We start from the raw sequence: 11,249 nt of genomic DNA, 5'->3' as shown, positions 1-11,249 counted from the left end.
TTGATATTTCTCTTAAATCTCTTTTAATATGTAGCAGTAGTTCTCAAATGTTCATGTATATTAGAATAATGTGGGGGGCTTGTTAGGAGATGGACTGACTATGGGGTTGTTTGACCTTTAGAATTTCTCACAGTCTGGGTTTTCTTAGTGCATCTTGGTAGTGTCTTTTAACATGTTCCCTGTCCTTTCTATTTCTTGTAAATTCAAGATTCCTGCAAATGCAAGTTAAAATTATTTTCGCAAGACTACTTTATTAGTGGTGGTGATGGGTACTTCAAATGGGAGGCAAATAATAATCTGGTTGCCTCTCTCATTATACCAGCAGCTTTTGCATAGATCTACTACATAGATCTATTTCTTCTGTAGAGGTTGCAAATAATATTGTAAGGCTATTGTTTCTTTTTCATTTATTAGCTGGGATACTTCTATTAAGAGAAACTTTTTCATCAACCATTTAGTTACCCTGAGGTTTAGTTTGTGTAGGAAACGCAGAATAAATTCTTGACTTTTTCCTCTTTACTGATCAGTTTTCAAAATAAGTTCATTCTCTGGTGCACAAAGGGCATTGGGGCAGCAGCCTCTGACTTTCTCTAGCTTCAGGAGGGCGAGAGAGACTCATCATCAGCAACATCAGCCCTTCTGCTGATTACTACAAGGCAGAAGTCAGACATGCTACCACGCTGTAGCCTCTTTAATAATTGTGACAACAACCGTCCCTCCCATGGCACTCTCTGCTTCTCTGCTGGGTTCAGTAATTCATTGAAATGGCCACACAGAACACAGACAATAATCATGATTTATAACGTAAGCAACAGGGTACACTTCAGGTTAAGGAATACTCAGGATACAATTCTTAGAATTGTATGTAGGCATGCCTCTTTTTGGCCCATGGCCACTTGGCCTGGTTTTTACCCTGCTCCGGCAAGTGTTACAAAGCTCTTACAGCTCTGACAACAGGTACACCTGGGTGCACCCCTCTCTGCCAGCAAGCCTCCTTCCCAAAGGCACTTAGCTTTCTCACTCTGTGGGCCAACAAGCCACTGCTCTGCCTCATGCTGGTCTCTTGGTTCTGTTGCCTCTGTTGCCACCATCTCTCTGCTATCATCTCAGCGCAGGGATGGTGAGTCCAAGGACATGTTCCAATCCCGTCTCTGCTCTGTCTTGATAGTAGTGAAATCCCAATTTTCCGCTTCTAGGATGGCTCATTTTAAGCCTAGTGGAATGACAAAACTGACCAATCCCCACATTAGGATTCCATATATCTTATTTCCATGGTCCCACCCCCACAAGGGTGCATTGTACCTTATTTACATTACTAACAAGCTATCCAGTCCCATTGGTGGACCACAGGCACCTCACATTTGCATAGTCTTACCCGTCATCTGATGGGAATCACAAAGATAATGGCGAGAAGAGCCATATAGTAATTCACTGCACCACACCTGGCATCTTTTTATTTTTTTCTTTTTTTTTTTAATTATTATTTTTTTATTTATTGTGATTTGGGTGAAGATTTACAGAGCAAATTCACTTTCCATACAGCAGTTCACATATACTTTGTCTCATGTCATTGACCACAGTTTACCACAATGCAACAGCTCCTCTCCCACTTCCTCTCCATAGTTACCTCTTCCCAGTGACCATCCCTCCATACTCTCCTGTGCCCTGAGCTGTCTCCCTGTGCATAAGCAGCCCTTCCTTCTCCCATGATTGTTCTCTCGAGGGCATGTGTCTACTTGAGGTAAATGTTTAACTCACATGCCTGTACTTTGCTTGGCTGGAAACCACAGGTGTGGGTTCAATTCCAGACCTGAAGGGCAGCTAGGGGCCATAGTCTCAGTGGTTCCACCAGGCTCTATTGGACCAGCAAACCTGGTCCCAATCATCTTTTTTTTTTTCTTTTTTTCCCTCCAAATGATTTTGAGTTTTGTTCCACATTGTTCTCCCTCTCTATCCAGGATCTCCTACATCCCTTCCAAGTGGATGACAGTGGTAGCCGGGCACCATCTAGTTCTTCTGGTCTCATAGTTGTATAGGTTGCAGATCAGATGGTGTACCAGCTTCGAGGACTGATTGCTTCCATTAATTTTGGTTTTCTTCTTTCTTCTTTGCTCTTGATGAGGAGAGACCCATCGTTGCATCTAGATGGCAGCTTGCTAGCTTTTAAGACCCCAGTCACTACTCACCAAAGTAGGAGGTGGAACAATGTTTTGTATAGTATGTTATACACCTGGCATCTTTCAAAGATGTCCAGTGAGAGTTATGTTCTTTGATACCATAATAAACTCATTGTTTGAACATATTCAATGGGTTTCAAGCCATTGCAGTTATTATCCTTATTGTTGTTCACATTGTCCTATCTTTGGCCCTTGGGAGCTGCTTCAAGTTTGCTGATTCCTTTTGATATGACCCCAGCAGTCTCTGATTGTTTCCTACTTATCTAATATGACAGTTGTCTCAGTTCACTTTATATATGAAGCATAGTCTCAGCCCTGAAACCAGCCATTAATCCTAAGGATCCTTGCTTCCTTTTAGTGAGGAATGGTAATCAGAGACCTAATCTGGTTGCTATAAGTAGACATTGGTAGTGGTTTTGATCATTGCTTCTTGGTATTACTGGGTAGAGATGGGAAATGTATATTAATACATTTTAAAAATAAAACACTACATGACTTCATACTGATACTTCTAATTCAGCTCAGGACTACAGTGTTCTTTGTATCACCTTTTTGACCTTACATCCACTCTCTGTCATTATGAAAACCTCATTCTCAACATTACCAAAGTAATCACATATTTTTTATCTTCAGAATAACAATGCCACAAAAAAATGATTACTGAAAGCAATTAAAATTTTCCTTTTGCTATTCATTTTGTCCTCAAGGTGTATTCCATTAGGGATGTGTATAGTCAAATTACTGTTTTAAAATCAGACTAATTCCTTACTCTGTGATTATGCCCCAAACTTGAATCAGGATTATGTTTCTTGCTGAAATGTTTAGACTGCATTTTAAGTTTCACATTATAAGTTTGTCAAATATTTATGTGGTTCCAAAGTCAAATTCACAAAACAATGAGTATCCGGAAAAGTCTATCTTCTAATCCAGCAGCCACTACACCCAATTCTCATCTTCTGCCATAAGTAACCAATTTTTGTTTCATTTTACCTTCAATTTTAAAAAATAGATAAATGATAGCATACTATTACATACTTTCTTGACCTTTTTTTTTTCCTTTTGCTTAACATTATATTGGATATCATTCCATAGAACTATGTAGAATATCCTCCATTAAAAATGCTCCATTATGAGGACATATCATTGTTTATTCAGCCAGCCACCTCTTGATTGACAGTTGGGTTATTTCCAGTCCTTTTGTATTAAAAATATTGCAGCAACATGCATATGTCTTTTTTGTATTTTTGCCTTTGTGTGCCTGTGACAGACTGCTTTATCAAAAGTAAATGCTTATAGTTTTGCTAGATAATTGCCATATTTTTCAACTTAAGAATTACACTCCTTTCCACCTCCATCAGCAATATGTACGAGTTCCTGTTCCCAAATCAAAGGAGGCACCTGTAGGATTTCTGCTAGTTATCCCCTGAGTGGTGCCCCTGGTTCTCACATCTGCCCCCCGACCAGACCCTCCTTTGGAAAGGCAGAGAGAACTGAGTGGAAGGGCTATCCCAGAAGTAGCACAGCTTCCTACCCCTTGGACTTCTGAGGAGCAGTCAGCAGCCAACAGGAATTGAGGAAAGGGACAGCAACTGGATCACTGGCTCCTCAGCAATGGAAAGTTAGCTAGGTTTTTAGATGACTTTTTAACATCATCTTATTTTTAAAGTATAGCACCTACAACACTGTTGTTGTTGTTATATGCTGTCAAGTCGGAACCGACTCATAGCGACCCCTCCTTGGATTGTATCACTACGGAAGTAGATTGCCCCATCTTCCTTCCGAGTAGTGGCTAGCAAACAGAAAAAGGGAAAATAAGGCTACAATAAAATACTATCACTTAGTTATAGCAAATGTGATGGGTTTGTTAGAAATCTGAGCACATGCTCCCAGGAGAGACATAAGTCAGAGAATTTTCCACCAGCCACTATCTCAGCTTTTACTACATTCTCACTGAAGTTTTGGAAAGATGAAATTTTTTGACCAGTAGGATATGGGAAGGTGACCCTGTGTGACTTGGGAGGCTAGGTCATGGAAGCCCATGTAGCTTCCACCATGATTCCTGGGACACTCACATTAGGAACTGAGAGTAAGAAGCCAAGCTACTCAGGATGCCACGCTGTGAAAAAAACTAAGCCACGTAGAGACCCTGAGGATAGATGATCTGGCCTTTAGCTTGTACATATGAAATCTGTAGGCATTCATAATCTATAGGCATAGATATATAAATCCATAGGCATAAATATTACTAAGTACTGTGGTCCAGGCCCTATGTTATTTGGTGAGAAGACAATGCATAACAAGATTAACAGAAACTCTGACCTCACAGAGCTTACATTTTAGTAGGGGGGACAGACAGACATGCATGTGTAAATAAGAAAAGTACATAATTTCAAAATGGGATGCGTGCTATAAAAATAAAAGCAATGTCAATATATGGGAAATGTATGCATAAATAAAATCAAAACCAAACCCTCTGCCATCGAGTCAGTTCCACCTCATAGCAACACTATGGGACAGACTAGAACTGCCCTGTAGAGTTGCCATGGTATAAATCTTCACAAAAGCAGACTGCCTCATCTTTCTCCCTTAGAGCACTTGGCAGGCTCGAACCACTGACCTTTTAGTTCACAACCCAATGCTTTAAGCACAGCGCCACCACAGCTCCTATGCATAATCATGTATACATATATTATCAACTTGGCTGTTGCAAACATTGTAATTGTATGTGGTAAAAGTTGGATACCCTTTCCCAGTATTTGGAATTTTGACTTAGAATTTCTCTTTAGCCTCTTGAGTGTTTGGTTGAGGTAGTGATGTAAAGCAAGGCCTAGGATGACCATGTTGGGCTCATGTCTCTGTCCACGGAGAGAGAACAATGATGCTGACACAGAAAGAAATGAGACCACGAGGACCTGGAGGGACAGAGCCTAATTTTGTGTTTTGGTTATCACTGCAGAAGATCCTTTCCTAGAACTGAGCAGTAAAACAATTATTTTATCATGCTCATAGAATCTGTGGATCAGGAATTCAGACAGAGCAGAAGGAGGTGGTTTTGTTGTTGTTGTTAAGTGCCGTCGAGTCGTTTCCGACTCATAGCGACCCCATGCACAGCAGAATGAAACACTGCCCGATCCCGTGCCAGCCCCACAATCCCTGCTATACTTGAGTCCATCATTGCAGCCACCATGTCAATCCATCTTGTTGAAGGCCTCCTCCTCCTTTTGTTGACCCTCCACCCTACCAAGCATGACATCCTTCTCCAGGGAATGGTCCCTTCTGACAACATGACCAAAATAGGTGAGACAAAGTCTGGCCATTCTTGCTTCCAAGGAGCATTCTGGCTGCACGTCCTCCAGGACAGATCTGTTAGTTCTTTTAGCAGCCCATGGTACTTTCAGCATTCTTCACCAGCACCACAACTCAAAAGCATCAACTCTTCTTCGGTCTTCCTTATTCATTGTCCGGCTCTCACATGCATATGAGGCGATTGGAAATATCATGGCTTGTGTCAGGCGCACCTTAGTCCTCAAGGAGATATCCTTGCTCCTCAGCACTTGAAACAGTTCCTTCACAGTTGACTTTCCCAATGCTACACGTCGTCTAATGTCCTGACTGCTGCTTCTGTTGGCATCGATTGTAGAACCAAGCAACGTGAATTCTTTGACAACCTCAATCTTCTCTCCATTTATTGTGATGCTGCTCATTGATCCAGTTGTGAGGATTTTTGTTTTCTTTCTATTGAGACGTAATCCATACTGCAGACTGTATTCTTCAACCTTCATCAGTAGGTGCCTTAAGTCATCCTCACTCTCAGCAAGCAAAGTTGTATCGTCTGCATATCTCAGGTTGTTAATGATTCTTCCTCCAATCCTGATACCACGTTTTTCTTCATATAGTTCAGCTTCTCGGATTATTTGCTCAGCATATAGATTGAATAAGTGTGGAGAAAGGATACAACCCTGACGCACTCCCTTCTTGATTTTAAACCATGTAGTGTCCCCTTGTTCTGTTCGAACGACAGCCTCCTGGTCAAGGTACAGATTCCTCATGAGTACAATCAAGTGCTCGGGAATTCCCATTCTTCTCAATGTTATCCATAATTTGTCATGATCCACACAATCAAATGCCTTTGCATAGTCAATAAAACACAAGTAAACATCTTTCTGGTATTCTTTGCCTTGAGCCAAGATCCATCTGACAACAGCTATGATATCCCTTGTTCCACGTCCTCTTCTGAATCCGGCTTGAACCTCTGGAAGTTCTCTGTGCATATACTGCTGCAAACGTTTCTGAATTATCTTCAGTAAGATCTTACTTGCATGTGATATTAATGATATTGTTCTATAATTCCCACATTCTGTGGGATCACCTTTCTTTGGAATGGGCACAAATATGGATCTCTTCCAGTCAGAGGTGCTTTACGCTCCACAATGTCTGTACCTCCCCTAGCCAAGGAAGACTGACTGGGGGCCGGAATTATCTGATGGGTCATTCACTCAACATATTTGTCATCTGGGCTAGGATGGCTTGAAGACCAGGACTGACAACCAGATCATCTATCCTTAGAGTTTCCATGTGGCTTAGTTTTTTCACAGCATGGCATCCTCAGAGTAGCTGGGCTTCTTACTCTCAGTTCCTAGTATGAATGCTCCAGGAAACAAGGTAGAAGCTGCATGGCCTTCTATGACCTAGCCTTGCAAGTGACACTGGGTCATCTTTACCGTATTCTACTGAGCAAAGCAGTTACAAGTAGCCTTCTAAAGTCAAGGGAAGTGGATACTGAGTAAAAAGCTGAGAGGTTTCAAAGAATTTTAGGGCCATGTTCTAAATCATAAGAAAGGCCTGGCAGTTCACTTCTGAAAAATCATCCATTGAAAACCCTATGGAGCACAGTTCTACTCTGACACACATGGGTTCACCATGAGTCAGTCAACTCTACCTGGTTTTGGTTTAACTGGTGCCACTCTTGGTTAATTGGTGCCACTCCTGGTTTCCTGTTTAGTGTGCCAGTGCTTCTGCCCGGGTCTTATCAGATAGACCTGTGTCATTTCAATCCTTCTTTGCTTAAGCTTTTTTGGATGTTCTTTTCTAACAAATGATCCCTGCTGAAGACAAGGTCTATACTCAAGGTGAGAGATAAGCACCATACACATTTCAAAAGGGGAACTTTGACAACAGTAGAAACAGAGTTAAAATCCAGTGTGCATGATGCTGCAAGCTCACCAAGATCAGAGGATGGGGGAAATGGACCACTGGAGGGGCTAGGGCCTCTTCATGGAGAAGATGGGTTTTCAAATGGTTCTTATTAGAGGAAACCCAACAGGAAATGCAGACCACATCCTGGCATAACCACTGTCACAAGGCAGATTCCAACAGAATCCAGCATTGGCAACGCCGCAGAAATATCAACTGACCAGCAAATGAGACTTAGTGAAAACTAGATTTGGGTTGACTGAATTTTCTGAATCTGACTACCATCTAATGAAAAACTAGATCTCTATCTTTGGGAAACTCTTTAGATAGACTCTTTAGGGGGAAAATAGGCCCTATTGGACACCTTCCCTACTTACTCCAAGACTCACAATAGCCACACATTGACCCTTGTACAATAGTTTCTCTTCCCTTCTTTCAGCCTTGGCTAAGGGGTCAGATGGGTTTCTGTAGTTAAAGATCTCTGCTTCTCAGACTCACTGCCCTGCCAACTTAGGCCACCAAATTCCATCATAGGAAGAATTTGCTCCTCTCCTTTTGCTGAGGTCTAAGCATTAAGATAATTTACTGTACTCCTTCCTTCATTCCCATTCAACCCTTACTGAGTAGTAGACCTGAAAGAGGGTTGGGCCTGCAAAGCTAGAAGAGACTAGAACACTGTCCTCTAGCACCTCAAGTCTTTCTCATGTCAGTACTGGTGTTGGATGATAGTTTGGGCAGTCTGTGTCCATGGAACATGTTATCTCTGCAGAGTTATTTGCCCATGTAGTAAATCAATACACTCCATGTTCAATCAAAATTACTGTTTTCCCCACAAAAGTGACCAGAATTACTGGTCAGCTGGTAGAACCCCAGAGACTATGGCCCTGGGTTATCCTTTGGGCCTAGAAGTGGACTCACTTCCATGGATTGGCTCTCAACCCAACAGTAGAAAGACCTACATACAGAACCCCTACCCCAGGGAGATGCACCCACCTACTCTAGGGTGATGCACCCCTTAGATCAACTAGCCTTGAGACATCAGAGGGGCAGCATTCACATAGAGGGAAAGCTGGACAGACAGGAATGCATAGATAAGAAGGGCACAGGAAGGGGGTAGTCACAGGGAGGAGAGGGGAGGAGAGTTTTTTTATGGTTGGGGATGGTAATCAGGGCCAGGAAATCAAATGTGCATGAACTGTTGAGTGTAAAACAAATCTGCTTTGGAAATTTGTACCCAAAGCACATAAAATAAATAAAATTACTGTTTTCCCCTCAGGGGAAGTGAATGCAGCTGGATTTTGGTGCAAATCAAATGCTCTAAGGCCCTGAGGGATCTGGCCCCTGCCTACTCCTGGACCTCCATTCACACCATTGTCCCCATTGCTCATTCAATGCTCATTCTGAACACTTCCAATGCACTGATCCTTGAGTCTGTCAAGTTCATTCCCACCTCAGGGCCTTTGTATGTGCTTCTTCTTCCCTGAAGAGCTGTTCTCTGGGCTCTCCATTTGGTGTGGACTCAAGTGTCCTCCTCAGAGAGGCCTTTAGATCACCTTTGCCAGCCAGTGCCGCTTATCCATCTCCAGTCAATCTTGATCACCTTATCCTGTCTTCTATTTTTAAAAGGCACTTTTCACTATCTGAAATTATCTTGTTTGTTTGCCTGTTTATTTTTTCTGTCTCCCTTTAGCATGGACATTGTTGGTTACCCATCAAATATCCATTTCCTTGTCCACTTCCCAAAAGAAGACAATTTTGCTCAGACTTCTTCCCTCTGCATTCCAGTCTTCGTGCCTTCGGGGAAGGTGACCAGTCATCATCCACTATCCCCAGGCTCCCAGGTAACCGTATTACATCATCCTTGCCTGTGAGTATCAGAGACCCAGACTAGAGTCAATCATGAATGGCATTCTTCAGTGACTGCTGCTTGTCCAAAGATTTTCTTAGGCAGGGTGAAGGAAAGAGCTTTCTTATTGCATGGTTGGAACATTGCTTTTCCCTTAAATGAGAGGAAATATGTTTTCACAGTTTCTTCTGGAAGCCATCTTTTGACAATGAAGGAAGCCAGCTAGCATAAGGAAAGAGACTCTGGCAAACAGCAGAGGCAAGAGAAATGGATCTGGACTCTCAGCCAAAATATGCCTAGAATTTTTCCTGTTTCTGAACTTTGTGTTATGTAGATAATGCTGTTAAGGTTTAAGCAGGTTTATTTTGGGTGCAGCCAAAAGCATCCTTACAGATCTAACCTGCTCCCTAAGAGCAGGCATCTTGTCTGACTTGCTTGCTGTTGTAGAACCAGCACCTGCCTGCGCCATAGTAGGTGCTCAATACTTGTCTGTTGACTGATGAATAAAGAACCTTGAATCATGAGAACCAACATGAAAATATTATTGAAGAGGGGTCACCCATCACTGCCACAAACACTTGGTTTTATTTTTAGTTTTACTTTTGTGGTGAAAACACACAACAAGACATTCACCAACATAACAACTTCCAAATTTATGGCTCAGGGACACTGATGACATTTTTCATGTTGTGCCACCATTATTGCTACCCTTTTCCAAAATATTCTACCACCATTAGCATGAACTCAGTGCCCCACAAACAAAAGCGTCCCCTTTCTCCCTCCCTCCTACCCCTGATAACCACTAATAATCTTCAGTATATACATATATATTTTTTATTTTTGTTCATCCTATCTAGGAATTCCCCCCTCCTCAATCCCTGGTAACCAATAAAGAAAGTTCCTTTCCATGTATAAACCTTTCCATGACTTTTTACAACAATGGATTAATACAATATTTTTCCTCCTGTGATTGACTTATTCCACTCAACATAATATCCTCCAAGGTCATCCATGGTATGCAATTTTTCAGATTCTACATTATTCTTTAGGGTTGCATAGTATTCCATTGTGTGTATGTATCACAGTTTGTTGATCCATTCCTTGGTTGATGGGCACTTAGGTTGTTTCCATCTCTTTGCTATTGTGAATAGTGCTGAGATAAACATGGGTGTGCATATGTCTGTTCATGTTCTGCCTCACTTCTTTAGGATGGCTGGATCAAATGATATTTCTGTTTCCAACTTTTTAAGAAATTGTCATACCAATTTTCACAGTGGTTGTATCACTTTACAGTCCCAGCAGTGTATGATAGAGTCCCAATCTCTCCACATCCTCACAAGCATTTGTTATTTTCTGTCTTGTTGAACTTTGCTATTAATGCTAGGGTGAGATGGTATCTTATTGTTGTTTTGATTTGCATCTCTCTAACAGCTAATAATCTTGGAAATTTCTTCAGGTGTTTGTTGGCTGCCTGGTGAAGGGTCCCTGTCTTCTGACCATTTTTAAATTGGATTGTTTGTGTTTTTAATGTTGAGGTGTTGGAGTTTTCTATAAATTTTAGAGATAAGTCCCTTGTCAGATATGTCATTGCTGAATATTTTTTCCCAAATCTGTAGGTTCTCTTTTTATTCTTTTGGAGAAGTCTTTTGACACACATAAGAATTTTATTTTTAGAAAGTCCCAATCATCTAGTTCATCTTCTGCTGTTTGTGCATTTTGTGTTATGTTTGATAGTCTATTTATGCCATGAATTAAGGCCCCTAAGTTTGCCCCTATCTTTCCTTTGATGAACTTTATAGCTTTAAGTTTCACATTTAAGTCTTTGATCCATCTGAAGTTAGTTTTTGTGTATGGTGTGAGGTATGGATCTTGTTTCATTTTTCTTTAAATGTATATCCAGTTTTGCCAGCACCGTTTGTTAAAAAGACTATCTCTTCCCCATTTAATGGATTTAGTCCCTTGTCAAAGATCAGCTGACCATAGGTGGATGGATTTATTTCTTGGTTCTCAATTCTATTCCACTGGAAACACTT

This window comes from Orycteropus afer, unplaced genomic scaffold, assembly GCF_000298275.1.
Source record: "Orycteropus afer afer isolate SDZICR_OR568_19922 unplaced genomic scaffold, OryAfe1.0 scaffold00017, whole genome shotgun sequence".
Lineage (NCBI taxonomy): Eukaryota > Metazoa > Chordata > Mammalia > Tubulidentata > Orycteropodidae > Orycteropus > Orycteropus afer.
The sequence above is the reverse complement of the archived record's forward strand: the minus strand, read 5'-3'. Positions refer to the sequence as shown.